A 23,133-nucleotide genomic window follows, 5' to 3' on the forward strand; every position below is an offset into this window, starting at 1 on the left:
GTCAATAAAATTTATTGGAATTAATCCCATAAGAAAATACTAATTTTCTAGTAAAATCCGAAATTTAGCTCAAAAATTATCCGTGGGGATCACATCTCGAAATCCGATAAAAGTTACAAAATATGAACGCTCGTCCAACCACGAGTCCAACCATACAAAATTTACCAAATTCCGACATCAACTCGACCTCCAAATCCTCAGTTAAAGTCTAGGAAAATTTCTATCATTTTCAACCAAATTCACTAATTTAGGGATGTAACGACCCAATTTCTCCTTCGTGTGACGTCGTGACGGCACCCAATCTCTACAACTAGGTAAGCTTAATACTTTGCGAAATAATGAAATAAAAATATAAATTTAACCAACTATTCAAAAATACACAACAATCCCCAAAATCCGAAACATCGTGAATCACAAACTACAGAAGGAAAAGTTTAGTGTCTCTATACATTAGAATCTAACAAGGAAGATATAGAAAATAATGGACATGAGAAAGAGTAGAAGGGGACTCCGAGGTCTGCGAACGCGGCAGATATACCTTAAAGTCTACAAAGCTGTCCCGACTCACTGATAGTGTGGCTGATAAGGTGCACCTAGATCTGCACATGAAAAAAAAATATGTGGAGAGAGTAGCATGAGTACACCACAATGGTACCCAGTAAGTGCCAAGCCTAACCTCGGTCGAGTAGTGACGAGGTCAGGTCAAGGCCCTACCGGAGTAAATATAATAAATTAAACAGTAAAAAGATATAAGTAAGTTTTACGGTAAACAGTTAAAGAAAATTTTCAAAGAAATTTAACAGTCAAGGGAACCCTCAGCTCAGAACAAGGTATACACAATGTGGAATCTCCCGCGATACCGTCCCGTAGTCCCGAATGAATATGCAGTACAGGGGGATCTCCCGAAATACGTCTGTAGTCCCAAAGTAAATATGCAGTGCTGGAGGATCTCCCGGAATGCGTCCGTAGTCCCAAAATAAATATGCAAGACACGGGGATCTCCCGGAATACGTCCATAGTCCCAATTTAAATATGCAAGACATGGGGATCTCCCAAAATACCGTTCCGTAGTCCCAAAGTAAATATGCAGCGCGAAAGATAGAAAATACAACTACATCACGAAAGTTTTTACAATTTAGGCTAGGTACCAGTCAGGGAAGGAGCGGAAAATTTACTAAGCATGATGCACATAATTCACATAAACAATTAAGACACGTATACATGTTGTAATAGACTAAATATGATAGCTACATATATTGGAATAACTTAATTAAGAATAAAATAGATTTGTACTCATTAAAATGGTATAACTCAAAGTAACAGGAAAACATGTTGCTGCTCAGTAAAAAAATGAGGTTTTACCACAACTAGCCCGTGTACGTACTCGTCACCTCACGTACACGGCGCTCACATATCACAATAGTTTCAAATCTTAAGGGGATTTCCCCCACACAAAGTTAGGCAAGCCACTTACCTCGAACCAAGCTTAATCAATCGGTCACAATGCCTTTTCCACGAATATTCGGCTCCGAATGGACCAAATCTAGCCAAAAGCAATTACATATCATAAATACAACCATAATAGACTCATCTAATTAATGAAATCAATATTTTAACAAAATTCTGAAATTCACTCAAAAATCGCCCGTGGGGCCCACATCTCGGAATCAAATAAAGTCGCAAAATACGAACACCCATTCACTCCCGAGTTTACTCGTACCAATATTATTCAAATCCGAGACCAAAATCTTGATCAAAACACCAAAATTCGGCGTAAGAATTTTTTTTCTCAATTTTTACCCCAAATCCGAAATTAAACGATGAATTCAAGCATAGATTAGTAGAATATAACCATAAAGGAGTTAAGAATCATTACCCAATCGATATCTCTGAAAATTCCTCAATCCCTCGTCCAAAATCCGAGCTCCCAACTCAAATTTTTGATAGAAATGGCATAACCTCCGTTTTTTGGAAACTTTAATACTGTCCAGATGCGTCCTTCTTCGCGAACGCGGCCACACCCTCTCATTCGCGAAGTACAATTTACTTCGGCCCAAAAATCCTCCATCGCGAACGTGATGCACATGTCGCGAATGCGACGACAACTCAGGTTGACCCTTTGCGAACGCAGGATCTCCATCGCGAACGCGAAGCACGAAATCTCGCCTACCTCGAGTTCTTCTTTGCGAACGCGAGGACCATGTCGCGAACGCGTAGCTTCAAGGTTTCACACCTTCGCAAACGCGAGAGCAATATCGCGGACGTGAAGAGTAATTCAGCTGACCTTCCCAGATACCTTACGCGAACGCGAGGACTCCTTCGCGAACGCGATGAAGAAAATGCCTGTAACAGAACACCAGAAATCTGCTATCTTCCAGAGTCCAAAAGTGATCCGTTAAGCATCCGAAACTCACCCGAGGCCCCCGGGACCTCAACCAAACATACCAACAAGTCCTAAAACACCATACGAACTTAGTCGAGCTCTCAAATCACATCAAAAAGTGCTAAAATCATGAATCACCTTCCAATTCAAACTTAAAGAACTTGAAACTTCAAAATTCTACAACCGATGCCGAAACCTATCAAACCACGTCCGATTGACCCCAAATTTTGCACGCAAGTCATATTCGATATTACGGACCTATTCCAACTTTCGAAATCGGATTCCAACCCCGATATCAAAAATTCTACTATCGGCCCAAAACTCCAAGAATTCGACTTTCGCCATTTCAAGCCTAAATGAGCTATTCTATAAAAGCACTTTGACAACTCTTATTTTAAACAAAAAAACAATACAGTATAAAAAGCACTTGAATGAAACAAGAAGAAATGAAGAAAATGATTACAGCTCATTCAATTTTAAAAAATTCCCAGATTCAACAACTGTAAATTTTTTTGTTTGTTTAATTTAAATGTATATTTTAGTTATCTTTTGCCCAAGATATGGATAATAAAAACTTTTATACACTCTCTATAATAAGTCTAATTCGGTAATACAAAAATAATAAAATGACATGTTATAGCAAATTAGAATGTAAGTATATTCATAAGCGAAATTTAAAAATTATTGGGTAAAAATTTGGAGGAAAAGCTACAAAGATTCGTCCTTTCCTATGCGTAAGCTTTTGCACTGCCATATTCCGGACAGGAATCATAATCACCACTTGCATAACATATCGACCCTTAGGGGGAGCTAGAGTGACGTTTCGGCTGAACCCAATAGTTTTAGTTCGAATTATATATTTATTTTAAAAAATTTATTAAATATATATAAATTATTAATTTAAAACATAATAACTTAAAACAATTAAAATTTCCAAACTCATAAGCTTGAAATCTTGGTTACGCCGAACAACTAGAGCTTTGACGAATGGACAGGGCTATGGACATGACCAGGCACTTCTTTTCTGGTTCTTCTTAAAATGAAAAGCAGATATGTTTTCTGAATAATAAGCGTCTAGGAAACGATTTAGTTATGCGAGGTAAAAAATGTCGGTAGAAGGCTAGCGCTTCCACTAGAAAATAAACGGGTGATTTACACAAATAGGACATTACGTTGTCACTATTCATTTTCTGAACTCGTTTGTTTTATGGACAAAACTTTATGTATAACAAGTATTGTCCATGCCTCATACCCGACACTTTGGACCTTAAAAGTATACACAAGCATGGGTCCAAAACAATCAGGACCATCCATTTTTAAGGTTATTGGGTGTAACTGAAATCATGTATTTGGCTCTAAAGGTTCCGTTCAGAGGATCTTCTTTGAAGTCACACTTTATGCATTTAAGATCACCAAGACCAACTCTTTATGCATGTTTTATTTTCTTCTCAACTTCATGCATGGAATTTGGGCTAGTTTATAATTGGGTTTAGAGGTTGGTAACATTTACTATCCTGGCTTAGATGTAAATATAGTCGACTTCCCACATTAATGATTCAACAATTGCTAAGTGTTAAAGTTTTTATATTTACTTATTTAGCAAGAATTTAAATGGTTCATCCTTATAACAAGGAAAATACCAAATTGGGCTTCGTTTTGAAAGCCCTAAGTATGTTAATTGAATCCAAATTACCTATATATTTGATGTTCAATAAATTTTAAATTAAAGTCGTCCATAAAGTGGAATTAATTAAACAATGTGGTAAAACACTTGTTAGATGATGACAGATTATTTCTAGGCTTCTAGCGTAGGAATTAATGTCTAACAAGATGGAAAAATAAATTATACGGTAATAATTATATCATGATATGGAACAAACATCCAGAGGGAAAAAATGAACATGCAATTAATTCAAAGAGTCTAAGATTTCATTACTAAAATTGAAGGATGACTTTTTATTGATTAGTCTTCAAACACACAGCAGATCAGGGCATGGACAATATTCCATTTCTGATCCACAGCAATCAATTCTTTTGACTTCTAATAGAACTCTTTGTAACAAAAATATTGCGAGTGATGAAATGAGTGTCACAACCAAACAATAGCTTATTAGTAACAACTTTCTGGTTTTACGTAGAAAGAAAGAAGTGCTGAATAAGTTGATCATGTATGCAAGAGCTCTTAGTTGCCTGGCGGAGGATGATCCCAACATCCCCATCCCCAGCAATTGCCCTGATTCCCTCCACCACCACCAGCTCCTCCTCCTCCTCCTTCGCTGCCACCTCCACCTCCTCCTCCCCAGCCCCAACCCCAGCCTCCACCTCCGCCTCCTCCGCCACCACCTCCACCTCCACCTGATCCACTTCCACCTCCTCCTCCACCACCACCACCGCCTTTGCCTCCACCTCCGCCTCCTCCACTGCCTCCTCTTCCACCTCCTCCTCCGCCGCCGCCACCACCCCCAGCTCTTCCCTTTCTTCCGCCACTTCCTTTGCCATGTCTTCTCTCATGCCCTCTACCTCCACCACTGCCACCACCTCCTCCTCCTCCACTTCCCCTTCCCCTTCCTCCTCCACCTCCACCACCCCCTCCACTTCCTCCCCCGCCGCCTCCTCCTCCTCCTCCTCCTCCTTCCCCTCCCCCTCCTCCTCCTCCACCACCACTACCACCACCACCGCCACCTCCACCTCCACCTCCACCTCCACCTCCTTGACCCCTATTTTTCCCAGCAGTTTCAATATTTACCATGACTTCACTCACAGAAGTTGTACTGTTCCTTGCATTGGCATCTGGAACAAGAATTGGTAATGCTTGCGACATCTGACTTATGGAGCTACTGCCATTAAGTTCAGCAACTCCATACCTGATTGGCTTATGATCCACAATTTTCCCTTCAGCAAAATATGAGCTTAGCACCGTTGCAAGTAGTAATAAAAGTAGCGTCCAAAAACCCATATTCTTCAATGGCTTACTTGAGATTGCATGTAGAGACATTTATATCCAGCCCTTATTTATACTATTCTAATGCCTGCGCTTCTGTGCATAACTTCTAAAAAGCTTAACAAAACAGACAAAGTCCCCACATGACAACAGACAGTAAACTAAGTTCTTCCAAAGGCTGTAAGCAAAAGGAATGTAAAGAGTACTGGGGACTGTAGTAAACTATACTCAACTTCCTGCTGATTAAATTTTGTCCCCACTCACGTTCTCATAGCTTTGTCTAACTCATACTCAATTATACTTTTATCTTTTATTCGTCGTTCTTCACTTGATGAAGATATAGAAAAGATTATCTTTTCCCAGCCAAACTCCTTAAATTAAACGGTTTTCTTTTTGCATGTTCATTACAATAATCTTAATCACGTGGGTTCAATTACATAAAGTTACAAAGGCGGCGCAACTTTTCCAGCGTAATTAAGCATAATGCAAGGCATGCATTATATTGCTCTTTGTCATCGATGTTGTCGCTATTGAGAGTGGATAATTCCATTTCTCATACTTTTGCGGGATATATACATAGCACACAAGATCTCTAGTCTTGGCTTATTAGTTGTTTCTTGGACATTTTAGTGTCCGATCATTTCAGTACTATAGCCATCTCATGAACATTTCAATTAGGGCACGTTAGATTATCCCACATTGGATTGAAAGATTAAGCCGTGATCCATTATATGATCTTGGACCATTCTTATTTCATGAACTCACTTTTTGGGGTTAATTTAGGCTTAAGGTCTATTAATTTCTTAACACATATCGTCACTCAAACCGAGTCTATTATCAGAGGTGGACCCATGACTTAGACAATGGCAGGGGCTCCACTATTGAATAAAAATTCGAGCAAATGCGGAAGTAGAAATCGAACACAAACAGGGCAAGTTGTGCCCCCTCCCCCAAAATCGACCAGTGCAGCTACCTAAACTTTGCGTCTTAGGGCGTGCCGATCAAATATATACCTGCTATTAAAGATATATATACATGTATACATACATTTTTTTTCGAAACTACTGGGCCGGTAGGTTCGCCTTTGTCTATTACAGATCATATCTTTCTTACTTTACATACGACTAATTAATCTTAACGATAGACATTCAATGATTTTTTGGTTCAATCTCAAGATCGAGAAGAATAAAATTCCAAGAAAACATTGAAGATAAAACAGTAGGTCGATAGAAATGAATGTTCATGTGATGTGGCCCGGGATGTGGAAGTTTGCCTTTAACTTTACTTCAGGGATAGGACAAGTAGGGGGGATATAATGTAGAATCCCAGAAGTGTAAAGCACGTGATACAAAGTGGTGAATGTGCAGGTCACTTAAGCTTATGGTGATATAATTGGAGGGAGGTGGTGCTGTATGTTCACTACTCATGCTGTGGATTTTGGGTTGTTTCTTTAATGAAGTGCTCTCCAGATAAGTTCCATATCGCAACCAATAGTTTTTACATGTTTTTTTTTTTTTTGTACTAATTTATCCATTATATTAGACACAGTTGGTATGATATTATGATGATTTCCCTTTTCTTCAAGGAATTGCTTCATATATATATATTTGGTATGTAAAGGGCGCAGCAACTTCACCTTACTCATGACCCATTACGGAAAATGCGTTTAGTATTGTCTAGCACTCTAGCTTGGCCCTTCCACTCGAAGTTTTCCTTGTGAGTGAAACTCTATTCATTTGTATTGTACCTGCAACTGGAATATTCATTGAGTTTAGCTTTTATAGTAAAACAAAATTATATTATCAGGTTATTTATATTTATAATATAACATAAAAAACATACACTATCTGGTCATTTATAATATAACATTAAATAGCTCCCCATAATTAATAATTGGAACTAGTTACAACTATAGGAGATAACTTTTTTACACAGCTTAAATCCATTTTTATCAGTAAAATGAAATAGAGTTTAAGCTTTATGCATTGACAGTGTAAATAATATTTACACAAATAGGTTACTCTATTTAATAGGCGTTTATTAATAACCTACAATATATATGGTAAGTAAACTGGTAAAACAAGTTAAATTATAACTGTGTTTTAAAAGGCGTGGGTGTAAGACGAGGCGCTTTACATATGCCTCAGCGGGGCGTAAGAACCGAGGCGTGGGACGTAAGCCCCATAGGTATTTAGTTTTTAATATTTTATAAAATAATATAATGACAGTAAATATTTATAAACAGGTAAAATTGCATAAATATTGAAGAAAACTATATATATGTGTGCTTCATCCCCACAAAAAACTAATCAAAACAATCTATTATACGTTACTTACAAGCACAAGTAATTTGAGTCAAAGAATAAAGTTTTCTATATGGAGGAACAAAAAAAATGATTAACCTGCAATTTGAACTTTGAATTTGCTGCTATGAAGAAGAATGTAGTTCTCTTTGTATTTGTAAAAAAAAAATGAAATATTCGTTGCTTTTAGGAGATATTAGCAGACTAGCGGACAAGAAAAAAATTTGAGAAAATCATGAATTAGGGCTTAAATCAATAAAAAGGTCTTTACTTTTAAATTTAATACTTTTGAGTTCCTTTTTAAACCTTTTGAGTAATTACTAAACTGACTTTTGAGAATTTGAGTATTATATGAATGACTAATTCAACATTTTGTTTTAATTTGAAAAAATCTCTAGGACTTACTCCTTACTAAAAAAACGCGGCCCGAATGCTCGGGCGTACGCCCCAAATTGCGGGGCGTACGCCTCTTGAGACTTTCGCCCCACACCATCGCCCCGGGGCGTTTTTGGTATGCCTCGTCCCGGGACTCGCCCCAGAAACGCCTTTTAAAACAGAGATTATAAGGATAATAAATCCAATGAAATAACATGTCTTTCCGGCCCTTAACTGCAGACCTTTTTTGAAAACTCCTCCTATATCTTTTTGGTGTAGGAAGACAGAATTTGGAACGGGAAGGACCCGATGAGAAGAACATTGCATGTTGAAGATACAAGATTGGAATCCACCGTTATCAACTTATCACTAAAATATTGTAGGAGTTTTTACCTGTGTTATCAATTTGTTCGGTCGGTCATATTAAAAAACCAATTGGTCCGTAATTTTATTTTTTTAATAAAACCGATCGAAATATAATCGGTCGATAATTTTCGCGTGAAAATGCAATTAAAGAGTATAAATAAAATAAAAAAAAGTCTTAAATCAAAATGCACCAATAGTCTAGTGGTTGAATAGTGCCATGCCACATTACAAACTCCGGTTCAATTTTCAGATGGTGCATTTTATAATTACATAATAAAAAATACCGACCGACTTCGGCCGGTTTTTTCGGCAGATTCTTTTTTGTCGTTTGTGGAATTTAATTGACCAACCGAAATTGGTCGGAAAATACCTACCGAAATCGGTCGGTTGGCTCTACCGACTACACGATTATCGACCGCCACGAATCGGCCGATTTTCGATCAATTTTTACCACTTACTGACCAACATCGGTCGGTTTTGGCAATCGATTTTTCTCTTTTTTTTAGAAGTGTGTGGTCTTAAACATAATATTTATGGCCATATGACTTTTATTTTGAAATTTGTGATTTTAAACATGACATAATATTTTTATGGCTATAAGAATTAAAACTTGTGGTCTTAAAAAAGATATAATATTTGTATGATTATAAAATAAATATTATACTAATGGAGTAAAGGTAAAGTAATTTTTTTAAAATCAAATGTTCTCAAATATCGATAGAGTTCTTTTTTTTTTTTGTTGAATAGACTAAAGAAAAATAAAGTCACATAAACAAGAACGGAAGGAGGGAGTATAAGGCCTTATTTATTTTTTTTTAAGATTAAGATGTCTGAATCTGAATACACGCCTGAATATCAAGATGTGTATTAAGATTAAGACATTTGAGTTTGAATACACATTTGAATGTTAAGATGTGTATTAAGATCTAAATACTAAATGATTAAGACTGTTTGATTTTTAACATCTGAATGTATAAATTTTACGTTTATTTAAAAATTAATAAACATAAATTCAAATAAAATACTAATTAATCTAATATTCAATCACTAAAATATATAGCTTTTTAAAATATGATAGTTGTTGGTGGTAATGGCTAATGGTAGTGCTTGTGAATGCCGACTAAAAGCGGTGGTTGGTGGTAGATTTGGTTGATGGTGGTAGTTTAGGGTAGTAGCTAGTTGTGATTGGTAGTGGTAACTATTATGATTGAGGATGGTGGTGGTGGGTGGTGATAGTTAATAATGGCAGGTGTTGGTGGTGATGGTAGTTGTGATTAAGGAAGATAGTGGTAGGTGGTAGTAGTTTATAATGATGGGCAGTGCCAGTTATGGTTGTTGATGGTGATGGAGTGGTTAGTTATGGTAGTTAAGGTGAATGAGTGTTGGTTGTCGTTGAGAATGATGGTGGTGGGAGTGATGGGGATGGAGGGTGGTGGTAATCGACAATGGTGGCGGCTATGATTGAGGATGATGGTGGTGGTGGTTGAGTATGGTGGTGATGGGTGGCATGGTGGTAGTTGATAATGGTAGGTGGTGGCGGCAGTTAATAATAAATATGGATGATAGCAAATTAAGTATCTGTTATAGATCTTAATGATACAGGCCTATTCAGACTCATTAAGTGGTTATGAAGTAAAAAAAAATAAACACACTTAACAATTAAGATCTGCATAATTAAAATTCAGACTTTAAAAATAAACGCACTTAATGTCTGAGATCTGAATGATTAAGATTCAGACTTTCATTAAGTGCAAACAAATGAGGCCTAAATCTCTATCAATAGCAAATATGAAATAGGCCACTTAAACTTTACATAACTGTCATAATTTGAAAGAAATATAATAAATTCTTAGCATGAAACCCAATATTACAGTTGTGGCAGGAAAATATTTATATTTGTAGCACACAGTTCCATTAAAATAGAAATATTAATTATTAATCCCTAAACATAAGCAAATTGAATGGAAAGTCAATAATTCTTGGTACAAAAATCATGCCTTTTTTCTCTTTATCTATTAGTTTTCCTTCTTTTTCTTCATCTTCTTAATTTTGTTTTCTGCTGAAGCCAATATAATTTCTAAATTTGTTTCATTCGTTCTCTTTTGGATTATCTTTCTTAAGTTTTTCTCTTCCTTCTTTCTTCTTTGCTTAACATAAAGATCTTACTTCGATAATAATATACGTTAATATATACAAAACGTATATATAAAAAATATACATTGAATTAACATATATAAAATATACAAAAAATATACATAAAAATACATCTTCAATTAAGATGACACTTAAACATGTGAAATATACATAAAAATTTATCTTAAATTTAATTAAGATGGAATATAAATATACAAAAAAAATATACATAAAAAATATATCCTGAATTAAAAATGGCACTTGACATATAAAATATATTTGAAATATACATTAAAAATACATCTTAAAATAAGATGGAACATCACAAAGAAAAAATATACAAAAACTATATACATAAAAATATATTTTGAATTAAAGTGATACTTGATATACAAAGTATAAAAGACGTATAAATCAATACATCTTGAATTTAGGTATCATTCATATATGCGTTATATTTTTGAAAATGGAGTGAAGAAGATGAATGTTGGAAAGGGAGAATGAAGATGAAAAAAAAAGTATTTCCCATGATTAGTGAGTCAATTAACTTATTAAATGTTGAACTTAATTTTTATAATATGCTAATAATAAAAAATAATGCTCTTTATGGAGTAAACAAGAAATGATGCTATTTTTTTAAATAATAATTAAAAAAGAAAGCATGTAAAAAACTCTTTTTTTTTTTTTTTTTTTTGAAATCCCTGATCCAATTAAAATGTAGATTGCCAGAATTGCCACTCTGGAAGGGACTGTTGTTTTTCCAATAAATGGGCGTGTGGCCCAACAAACATGTTTCAAGTCCAAAAAGTTCTGGGACGAAACGCGAAAACGTGGGAAAAAACATCAGAAATAGCAAGATTTATCCGCTTGAACTCAATAAACCAGCATATCAACGTAACACCCTTAAAAAATTCGAAAAATTTAACAACAGTATAAAAAATAATCAAAATTAAAATAACTTTTTCATATATAGATAAAATCTGAACAATAACACCCTTAAAAATTTGAAAAAAATTCAGAATTCGAATTGTTTACCTATGAGATTCCAACATAATATGTTGGAATTACATAATGTGCTGGAGTTGTTATATAATATGTTAGAAGTTTATACGCTGGAACTCAATAAACCAGCATATTATGCTAGAACTTTCCGTGTGCTGGAGTTCCAACATAATACGCTGGAAGTGTATATGCAGGAGCTCCATAATCCAGCATATTATGCTGAAACTTCCCGTGTTTCAGCAAAATAATGACTATTTCTTAATAACTTTGAGAACGCTGACTATTTTTCAAATTACCAATCTGAAAACTGTCATTTCTTCTTCTCTGGAAAGAAACTTGTTGAGGGTCAGTTTTGCTTTATTTAGCTACTTGACATATTGCTTCAAATTTTCCTTTGCGATGAAGAAGAAAGGAACTTCGAGGAAAAGCCCTAAAAAACGTTACTGATAGTAATATTTCTACTATTGATTTGGGTGCTTTCTCACAGGATTCACCCAAAAAAATGGTGAAATCCCGATATGCAACACCAGAGAGAAAGTCCAAGATTTCCCCTCATGAAGCTAGGGCAGATGTCACGACCCAAAACCCACTATAGATCGTGATGACGCCCAACTTCACTGTTAGGCAAGTCAATGGTGAACTATCAGTTTAATTATTCATTTTATTATTTTTAAAATCATAAGCCTTATTAAGTAAAGGATTCAATGCGTTTAAAAATTATGAATACTTAAAATATTAGTAAAATATAAATTAAAAGATGACAGTATTAATACGAACCATAACAATCACTAAAGTATCCCCAAAAATCGGTGTCACAAGTGCATGAGCATTTACTAAGGACTACAATAATAATACAACATCTATCCGAAATGTAAATAAGACAAAATAGAGTAAATAGTACAATGGAAACTCTGTGGGCTACGATACGTAGCATGGTATGCAGCTACGTATTTAGGAATATACAGTTCGTACGTAGCTAAAGCATGTTTACGTCCGGGTAGACTTAGGACATTATCGGATGTGATTTGATAGGTTTCGATGTCGGTTGTAGAAATTGGACGTTTCAAAGTTCATTGTGCTTGAATCCATGTGCGATTCGTGTTTTTGATGTTGTTTGAGGTGATTTGGGGGTCCGACTAAGTTCGTATTGTATTATAGGACGTGTTGGTATGTTTGGTTGAGGTCCCGGAGGCCTCGGGTGGATTTCGGATGGATAACGAATTAAGTTTTGAACTTAACACATTTTGCTGAAGTTGGCAGTTGCTGGTGTAATCGCACCTGCGGAATGGGCACCGCAGACAAAAGCGGTCAAGTAGGAAGCATGCAAATTTAGAATTTTCTTTCCAAATCAACTCTGAACTTTCTGAAATTAAATTCTGGCCACACGTACAAGTCATAATACCTGAAGTGAAGCTACTCAAGACCTCAAACCATTGAATAACGTGCTAGAACTCATAACAACCGGTCGAGTCATTAGAACAGAGGCGCGAACAAAACTCAAGCATTACAGGGATGCTGCTGATGCTTTGATATCTGCTAAATAAATAAAACGGAAGGAGAAAGAAATTGCTCATGATGACAATTTCGTCGAAGAAGAAGTAATTCCGAAACCTGAAAAAAATTAAAGTTTCTCCTGCTGGCAAACCTTCAAAAAGGAAAAAGGTTCAAAAATCTCCTAAAACATATCCAACAGTCATTAGAGAAGGTAAAATTATAGTACTGATAATTTTTATTTTTTATTTTTAGTTAAAAAGTTATTTTCATTCTCATCCTGATACCAATTTCTTTTGTTCTATAATTGTAGTAATTTTGTCTACATTGTGTATATTTTTTGTTGTTTATCAATGTTTCTACATATTTCTTGAAATTATAGATTTTTTGTATATTATTTAAAATAATTTTGTTAGGGTATGTATTACATGATTTAGTTAGTTTTATTGGTTAATTTTTGCTCTCTTTGTAGATGTTAATTTCATTTTCTGTAAACAGATTGTATATATTATGTCCAGTTGTTAGTTTTGTTCCCAATTTTTTAAATGTAGATTACTTTCTAGTGTCTTGCTTTAAACATAAAATTGTCAATTAATTTGTAGTTTCACTGTAGTTCAGTTATTGTATTTATTTATTAATTTTATAATTTATTTATCTGCAATGTATTATTGTCTTTCTGGATGTAGATAAAGTATAGCAGAATTGTTATTATTTTATTTTTCTATCTTTAAACATGTTTTATTAACTTATTTTTCTTTTGGTGCAGAATCAGGCATTGTTTGCACCATATGGTGTTGATTATGGCATCACTAGGGTTCAAACATTATCCGACCTTGTTGTTCGTGCCCAAATCAAGATATTATTGTCTAAAAATGGGATAAAATTATTTAAGAAGACATGTTTTGGACACTTTCTTTGCATGCCCAAAATATGTATCCAAAATCATGCAATTCACCTTCTGATGAAGTGCGAATTGAACACATCCAAGTCTGATTTTTTACAGCAGAGATAAAAGGTGAGAGGCTGAACTTTGTGTTGAGGGAGTTTGCTCTTATTACTGGCCTTAAATGTTTTACAAAAGTAACCGACTTTGGTTGCACACCTAAGTATGATAGTAAAACAATGAGGAGTTATTTTCCGAACAAGAAAAAAGTTGAGAAGCCATACCTGAAACATATTGTAACCAGCCGTAGTTGGGTGAATGATGAGTATGCAATCAAGCTATGAATTCTTTATCTGATAGAGTTCTTCCTCTGTCTTTCATAGAAAGATAATGGTTTGATAGACCATTTTAGGTTCTATTTGGTTGACTCAAGGTAGTATGCAAATTTCTCATGGGGTATAGAAGCTTATACATATTTGCTTCAGTCTGTTAGGCATAAGTTGAACCCTTCTGTGCATTTTTATCTCCTTCGAGGTTTTCCACTCACTATGCAAATATAGTTGTATGAGTGTTTCTCTACAGTCAACACAAATATAGCTACAAAGGTTGGTAATTTGATCCCCCGCATCCTTAACTGGACAACAACAAAAGGATATAGCCTCAGAAATTCTGCCTGCAGTTTCGTGGCAGTGTCATGACCCCAGTTTCCCTAAGTAGGATGTTGTGATGGTACCTAGTCTCTAAGACTAGATAATTCTAACAATTCCCGGAATAAATGAATAATAAATTGAACTCTAATCTAAACACATGATATATAAATATAAAACTGCAAACCCATTATTACACTCCCAAAATTCGGTGGAAACAAGTCACAAGCTTCTAAGAGCAAATACTAAGTGTCTCTATACATTAGAGTCTAAGGAAACAACATAGTAAAAGATAGAAGGGGGGACTCCGACGTCTGCGGATGCTGGCAAATATACCTTAAAGTCTCCACGTGTGGTCCAACTCACTGGTATCTGGCCTAGTGGGAAGAACCTGGATTTGCACAAAACGATATACAGAAGTGTAGTATGAGTACACCATAACGGTACCCAGTAAGTGACAAGCCTAACCTCGATAGAGTAGTGGCGAGGTCAGGTAAGGGCCCTACTAGTTTAAAAGAAAAGTAAGGCAGAAGATATAATAACATTTTGAAATGACTGAGAATTTCAACAATAAAAAGTTTCAGAAAATATCAGCACAATAAATAAAGGTAAACAATAGGGGCACTCCCGAGGCACCGCCTCGTAGTCCCAAATGTAAATATGCACGACAGGGGGGATCTCCCGTGTAAACGCCTTGTAGTACCAAAGTAAATATGTAGTACATGGGGATCTCCCGAATAAACGCCTCGCAGTCCCAAAGTAAATATGCAGTACATGGGGATCTCCCAAGGAATCGCCTCGTAGTCCCAAAATAAATATGCAGTACATGGGGATCTCTCGAGGAACCGCCTCGTAGTCCCAAAGTAAATATGCAGTACATGGGGATCTCCCGAGGAATCGCCTCGTAGTCCCAAAGTAAATATGCAGTACATGGGGATCTCCCGAGGAACGACCTCGAAGTCTCAAATTAAATATGTAGCACAGGGGGATCTCCCGAGGAACCGCCTCGTAGTCCCAAAGTAAATATGCATCCGGTAATCGAAGGAAACACGAATTTAGAACAAGAATCTTACAGTTAAAGATTTAATTCAAATCAAGGAAAGCACGTAATTCAACTAAGCATGTTGCATAAATTGCAAGTAAGAGTTAAGGCACGTAGACATGCCATACTAGGCTAAACATGATCACTAAATATGCTAAGGCAACTCAGTTAAGGAATTTAAAAGATGACAAATCAGCAAGAACTGAATTTTGCAGAATCAGCCTATGTACGCACTCGTCACCTTGCGTACACGGTGCTCACATATCACAAATTGTTATAACATTACCAAATCCTAAGGGGATTTTTCCTACACAAAGTTAGACAAGTCACTTACCTGAAATCTCCCTCAATCAATCGATAAGGATGCCTTTCTCTCGATTTTTCGACTCCGAATGGCCCAAATCTAGCCAAAAGCAATTACATATCATGAATACAACTACACGAAACTAATTTAAATAATAAATCTACGACTTTAGCAAAGAATCGAAAATTCTGTCCAAAAAGTCGACCCAGGCCCACGTCTCGAAATTAGATAAAATTCACAAAATGCGAACACGCATTCGATATCGAGTTCGCCCATACCAAAAGTCGCCAATCAAATCCTCAAATCAAACTCTCCAAATCTCTAGCCTCAAACTCCCAAATTCCTCCTTAACTACACACTAACTAGGTGGGAAAATCAATGGGAAAACAAGATTATTGATAAAAAATAAGTACAAGAGACTTATTTCAAGAAATCTCTCGAAAATGCTCTCAAGAATCACCAAAACCCAAGCTCAAAATGTCCAAAATGAAGAATGAAATAAACCCTCAAAATTGCCCCTTTTCTGCCTAGAGAAATTGCTTCTACAAGTCCACAACCGCATTTGCAGCTTCGCACATGTGGAATTTCCATCGCATGTGCAGTTCTAACTTAGTCCAGGCACGTCCGCTTCTTCGGACCCAAATGCGCAGCTGCACTTCCGCTATTGTGGCCAAGGAGCACTTCTTCGCACCTACTCCTGCGGACCAAGTCCTCTCCTGTGACTAACATGCTTCCCAGGACTTTCTGCTTCTGCGCTCATTCCTCCGCAGAAACAACTCTACTCCTGCAGTCTTCACGTCGCATCTGCGACCACTGGCCAAGTCCCCCAGCCTTGCATCTGCGCCCAATTGCTCGTTGTTTGCGGAACTGGTGCCTTTAGCCATTCTCACAAGTCTAATTTGATCCGTTAACCATCCGGAATCCACCCGAGGCCCCGGGACCTCAACCAAACATACCAACAAGTCCTAAAATATCATACGGACTTAGTTTATCCCTTAAATCACATCAAACAAAGCTAAAAACACAAATTGCGCATCGATTCAAGCCTAAAGAACTTCAAACTTCTACATCTGACACCGAAACCTATCAAATCAAGTCCGATTGACCTCAAATTTTGCACACAAATCATAATTGACATTATGGACCTACTCCAACTTCCCGAATCAGAATCCAATCCTGATATAAAAAAGTCCATTCCCAGTCAAACTTACCAAAAATCATTCCATTTTCCAACTTTTGCCAATTGACGCTAAAATGACCTACGGACCTCCAATTCAACATCCGAACACCCTCCTAAGACCAAAATCACCCTACGGAGCTATTGGAACCGTCAGATCTCCATTTCGGAGTCGTTTTCACATAGTTCAAACTACAGTTAATTCCTACGACTTAAGCTTCCATTTTAGAGACTATGTATCCCATTTCACTCCGAAAACAAAAACCAAACCTCCCGGCGAGTCACGTAACCATAGAATGAAATAGAGGGAGCAATAAATAAGGGTTCGGGGCTAATTCTCTCAAAATGACCGGCCGAGTCGTTACATCCTCTCCTTCTTAAAACAAACGTTCGTCCTCGAAAGAGTACATAGATATACCTGAAGTGGTGAAAAGATGAGGAAAACTCCTGTGCATATCATGCTCGGTCTCCTAAGTCGCCTCCTCGATCGGATGACCCCTCCACTGCACCTTCACTGTCGCGATGTTCTTTGACCTCAACTTCCGTACCTGCCTGTCCAAAATGGCCACTGGCTCCTAAATATAAGATAGATCCTTGTCCAACTGGACTGAGCTGAAGTCTAACACATTAGACGGATCGCCGTAATATTTTCGGAGCATAGAAACATGGAATACTGGATGAACTGTAGAGAGACTAGGTAGTAGTGCAAGTCTGTAAGCCACCTCTCCAACCCTCTCAAGAATCTTAAAAGGTTCGTTATATCTAGGACTCAACTTGCCCTTCCTTCCGAACCTCATAACATCCTTTATGGGCGAAACCCGGATCAAAACCCGCTCCCCAACCATGAATGCAATGTCGCAAACCTTCCGATCCGCATAACACTTCTTCCTGGACTAGGTTGTATGAAGTCGATCCTGAATCAATTTAACTTTCTCCAAGGCATCCTGAACCAAGTCTATACCCAATAGCCTAGCCTCGTCAGGCTCGAACCAACCCACTGGAGACCAGCACCGTCTACCATACATAGCCTCATACGGCGTCATCTGAATGCTCGACTGATAACTGTTGTTGTAGGCAAACTCCGCAAGTGGCAAGAAGTGATCCCAAGAACTCCCAAAATCAATCACGCACCCACGAAGAATATCCTCTAGTATTTGAATAGTGCGCTCGAACTGCCTGTCCATCTAAGGGTGAAATGTTATACTCAACTCCACATGAGTACCCAACTCACACTGTACCGCTCTCCAGAACCGTGATGTAAACTTCATACCCCGGTTAGAGATGATAGATACCGGTATGCCATAAAGCCTGACAATCTCGCGAATGTAAACCTGAGCCAGCTGCTCCGAAGAGTAAGTAGTAACCACAGGAATGAAATGAGCTGACTTGGTCAATCTATCCATAATCACCCAAACTGCATCGAACTTCCTTTGAGTCTGTCGGAGCCCCACAACGAAATCCATAGTGATTCGCTTCCATTTTCACTATGGAATCTCTAACTTCTGAAGCATTCCACCCGGTAGCTGATGCTCATACTTCACCTGCTGACAATTTAGGCATCGAGAGACATACTCCACTATGTCTTTCTTCATTCGCCTCCACCAATAGTGCTGCCTCAAGTCCTGATACATCTTCGCAGCACTTGGGTGAATGAAATATTACGAGCTATGAGCCTCCTGGAGAATCAACTCACGCAAGCCATCTACATTAGGCACACCTAGCCTGTCCTACATCCGTAATACACCGTCATCTCCAATAGTGACTTCCTTGGCATCACCGTGCTGAACCATGTCCTTAAGGGCAAACAGATGGGCGTCATCAAACTGACACTCCCTGATGCGATCATAAAGAGAAGAATGAGAAACCACACAAGACAAAACTCGCCTCGGCTCGGAAACATCCATTCTAACAAACTAGTTGACCAGGGCCTGAATATCCAAGGCTAAAGACCTCTCTGCTACTAGTAGATGTGATAAGCTGCCCAAACTCTCCGCCTTGTGACTCAAGGCATCGACCACCATATTGTCCTTCTCGCGATGATAGAGAATGGTGATGTCGTAATCCTTAAGCAACTCCAACCATCTCTGCTTCCACAAGTTAAGATCCTTTTGTTTAAACCGATGCTGTAGACTCCGGTGATTGGTGAAAACCTCACAAGGAATACCATACAAATATTGTCGCCAGATCTTCAAGCCATGAACAATAGCTGCTAACTCAAGGTCGTGGACAGGATAATTGTTCTCATGCACCTTCAACTGTCTGGACGGGTAGGCAATCAACCCACCGTCCTACATCAACACCGCGCCGATGCCAATGCACAACACATCACAATACACCGTATAGGACCCCGATCCAGTAGGCAACACTAACACTAGGGCTGTAGTCAAAGCAGTCTTGAGTTTTTTAAATCTCTCCTTAGACTCCTCGGTCCACCTGAACGGAGCACCCTTCTGGGTCAATCTGGTCATAGGTGCTGCAATAGACGAGAAACCCTCTACAAATGGACGGTAATACCCCGCCAAGCCAAGAAAACTCCGGATCTCTGTAGCTGAGGACGGTCTAGGCCAACTCTGTACTGCTTCATTCTTCTTCGAATCTACCTTGATCCCCTCACTCGATACTATATACCCCAAAATGCCACTGAATCTAGCCAGAATTCACACTTCAAAAATTTTGCATATAACTTCTTCTCCCTCAAGGTCTGAAGCACAGTTCTTAGGTGCTGATCATGATCCTCCCGACTCCGGTAGTACACCAAAATGTCGTCAATGAATGCAATGTTGAAAGAGTCGAGATATGGCTGAAATACACTATTCATCAAGTGCATAAATGTTGCTGGGGCATTGGTCAGCCTAAAAGACATCACAAGGAACTCGTAATGACCATACCACGTCCTAAAAGCAGTCTTCGGGACATCTGGCTCCCAAATCTTCAACTGATGATATCCTGAACGCAAGTCGATCTTAGAGAACACTCTGGCACCCTGAAGCTGATCAAATAGGTCATTAATACGTGGCAATAGATACATGTTCTTCACTGTAACCTTGTTCAACTGGCGATAATCGATACACATTCGCATAAAACCATCCTTTTTCTTCACAAACAAGACAGGAGCACCCCAAGGCGATACACTGGGCCGAATGAAGCCCTTATCAAGCAACTCTTGCAACTGTTTCTTTAACTCTTTCAACTCTGCTGGGACCATCTGATACAGTGGAATAGAAATGGGTTGAGTGCCCGATAACAAATCAATGCCAAAGTCAATATCTCTGTCGGGCGGCATGCCCGAAAGATGTGCCGAAAAAACATATACAAAATCCCTTACTACCGGAACTGACTCGACGGTAGGAGTATCAACACTAACATCTCTCACATATGATAGATACATATTACACCCCTTCCCAACCATTTGCTGAGCTTTAAGAAATGAAACAACCCTGCTAGAAACATGATCTAAGGTACCTCTCCACTTTAGCCGCGGTAGAACTATCATAGCAAATGTCACCATCTTAGAATGATAATCAAGGATAGCGTGATAGGGCGACAACTAGTCCATACCCAAAATAACATCGAAATCCACCATACTGAGCAATAATAAATTGGCTATGGTCTCAAAACCACTAAGAATAATCAAACATGATCGATACACATGGTCAACAATAATAGAATTACCCACGGGTGTTGATACATAAATATGTGAACTCAAAGAATCACGGCATACACCTAAATACGAAGCGAAATAAGATGACACATAGGAATAAGTGGAGCCTGGATCAAATAATACTGATGGATCTCTATAACAGACCGGAACGGTACCTGTGATGACAACATCAGATGCAATTGCCTCTGTCCTAGCGGAAAGGGAATAATATCTAGCCTGGCCTCCCCCTCTAGGGCGACCTCTACCTGTCCGACCTCCACCTCTAGCTGGTTGTGCAGGTGGGGTGGTAGTTGGTGCTGTAACCATAGCCTGAGGACCTGGTGGAGCATGCGGTGCCTAAGAAATCTGTGGAGGTGCACCCTTCCTGAATCTGGGGCAATCCCTCACCAAATGACGAGTGTCACCACACTCAAAACAAGCTCTTGGAGGACGTGACTGCTACGACTGGCTCAGGCCTGATCGGCTGGACTGACCACTGGAAGCACCCCGTATAGGAGGCACACTAGACACTGGTGGTGTATAATAAGGATCCTGGTGCCTAGGAGTGGCCGGAGTACCGCTGGCAGCTGGAAGTGCTGAATGAACAGGGAGATCCATATAACCTCTGCCCTGACGAGCTGTAGCTGGGGCATGAGTACCACATTAAGTGCCAGACTCTCGAGACCTCTTGGACTCTCTCCTCTCTATCCCGAGTCAGCATTCCCTCTAACCTCATAACTTTCCCTACTACTTGTTGATATGCAATATCCATCTCCAACTCTCGGTCCATGCTCAATCTGATGCTGGGGTTGAGCCTCTCAATAAACTGACGAATCCGCTCTCAAATAGTAGCAACCAAGGCTGGTGCATGGCTAGCCAAATCATTGAATCGGACCGTATACTCTGACACGGTCATAGCACCCTGGCGCAACTGCTCAAACTCTGTGCGCCAAGCATCTCTGAGACTCTGGGGAACATACTCCCTAAATAACATATCTGAGTACTGAGCCCAAGTGAGTGAAGATGCCTCAGTCGGACTATCCAACTCGTATGTACGCCACCACTGATAGGCCGCTCCTCTTAGCTGGAATGTAGTGAAAAAAACCCCGCTAGTCTCTGCAACACCCATGGTACGAATGATATGGTGGCACTCCTCAAGAAAACCCTAGGCATGCTCTGATGCCAAGCCACTGAAAGTTGGAGGGTGGTACTTCTTGTACCTCTCGAGCCTGAGCTGCTCTGCCTCAAAAATTGCTGCACTGACCTCGGGCTAAACTGGAGCTACCGGCTACATCGGTATAATCTCTAGAACCTGGTTGACCTGGACTCGCTGCTCTGGGGTACCGACGACGGGAGTCTGAGCTCCTCCCCCGGCTTGAGATGTGGTAGGAGAAAGAGGTATCAACCCTGCCTAAGCTAAGGTGCTGAACATGCTCAGAAACTGGGCTAGAGTCTCCTGGAGGGCTGGTGTAGTAACAGGGTAGTAACAGGCGTCTCAGGTGCCTACTCTCCAATTGGAGCTACTGGTGGCTCCTCTGTGGTAGCTCGTGCGGGTGCTCTGGCTGCACCATGTGGACGTCCTTGGCCTCTACCCCGGCCCTGGCCACTCACGGATCTAGCAGGGGGCACGGGTGTCCGATCATCGGATCCAGCTGTACGTGTTCTCACCATCTGTGAGAGAGTTGAAAGACAGAAGTGTAGAGTTCAAAGTCAAACTCTCGCATGATAAGGAATCAAAGAAAGTAAAACTTTTCCTAACAGTTACATAACCTCCCGAAGATAAGTACAGACGTCTCCGTACCGATCTGCGAGACTTTACTAATCTTGTTTGTGACTCATAACACCTATGAACCTAGAGCTCTGATACCAACTTCTCACGACCCTAGTTTCCCTACGTAAGATGTTGTGATGGCACCTAGTCTCTAAGACTAGGTAAGCCTAAAAACTCACGAATTTAATGAATAATAAATTGAACTCCAATCTCAACACATGATATATAAACATAACACTGCAAACCTATAATTACAACTCCCAAAACCCGGTGGAAACAAGTCACAAACTTCTAAGAGCAAATACTAAGTGTCTTTATACATCAGAGTCTAAAGCAAATAAGGAAACAACATAGTAAGGATAGAAGGGGGACTCTGAGGTCTGCTGACGCTGGTAGATATAACTTGAAGTCTCCACGTGCGGTCCAACTAACTGGTATCTTGTCTGGAAGGAAGAACCTGGATTTGCACAAAACAATGTGCAGAAGTGTAGTATGAGTATACCACAACGGTAACCAATAAGTGCCAAGCCTAACCTCGATAGAGTAGTGGCGAGGTCAGGTCAGTGCCCTACTAGTTTAAAAGAAAAGTAAGGCAGGAGATATAATAATATTTTGAAATGACTGAGAATTTAAACAATAAAAAGTTTCAGAAAATATCAGCACAGTAAATAGAGG

This window comes from Nicotiana tabacum, chromosome 17, assembly GCF_000715075.1.
Source record: "Nicotiana tabacum cultivar K326 chromosome 17, ASM71507v2, whole genome shotgun sequence".
Taxonomy (NCBI): Eukaryota; Viridiplantae; Streptophyta; class Magnoliopsida; order Solanales; family Solanaceae; genus Nicotiana; species Nicotiana tabacum.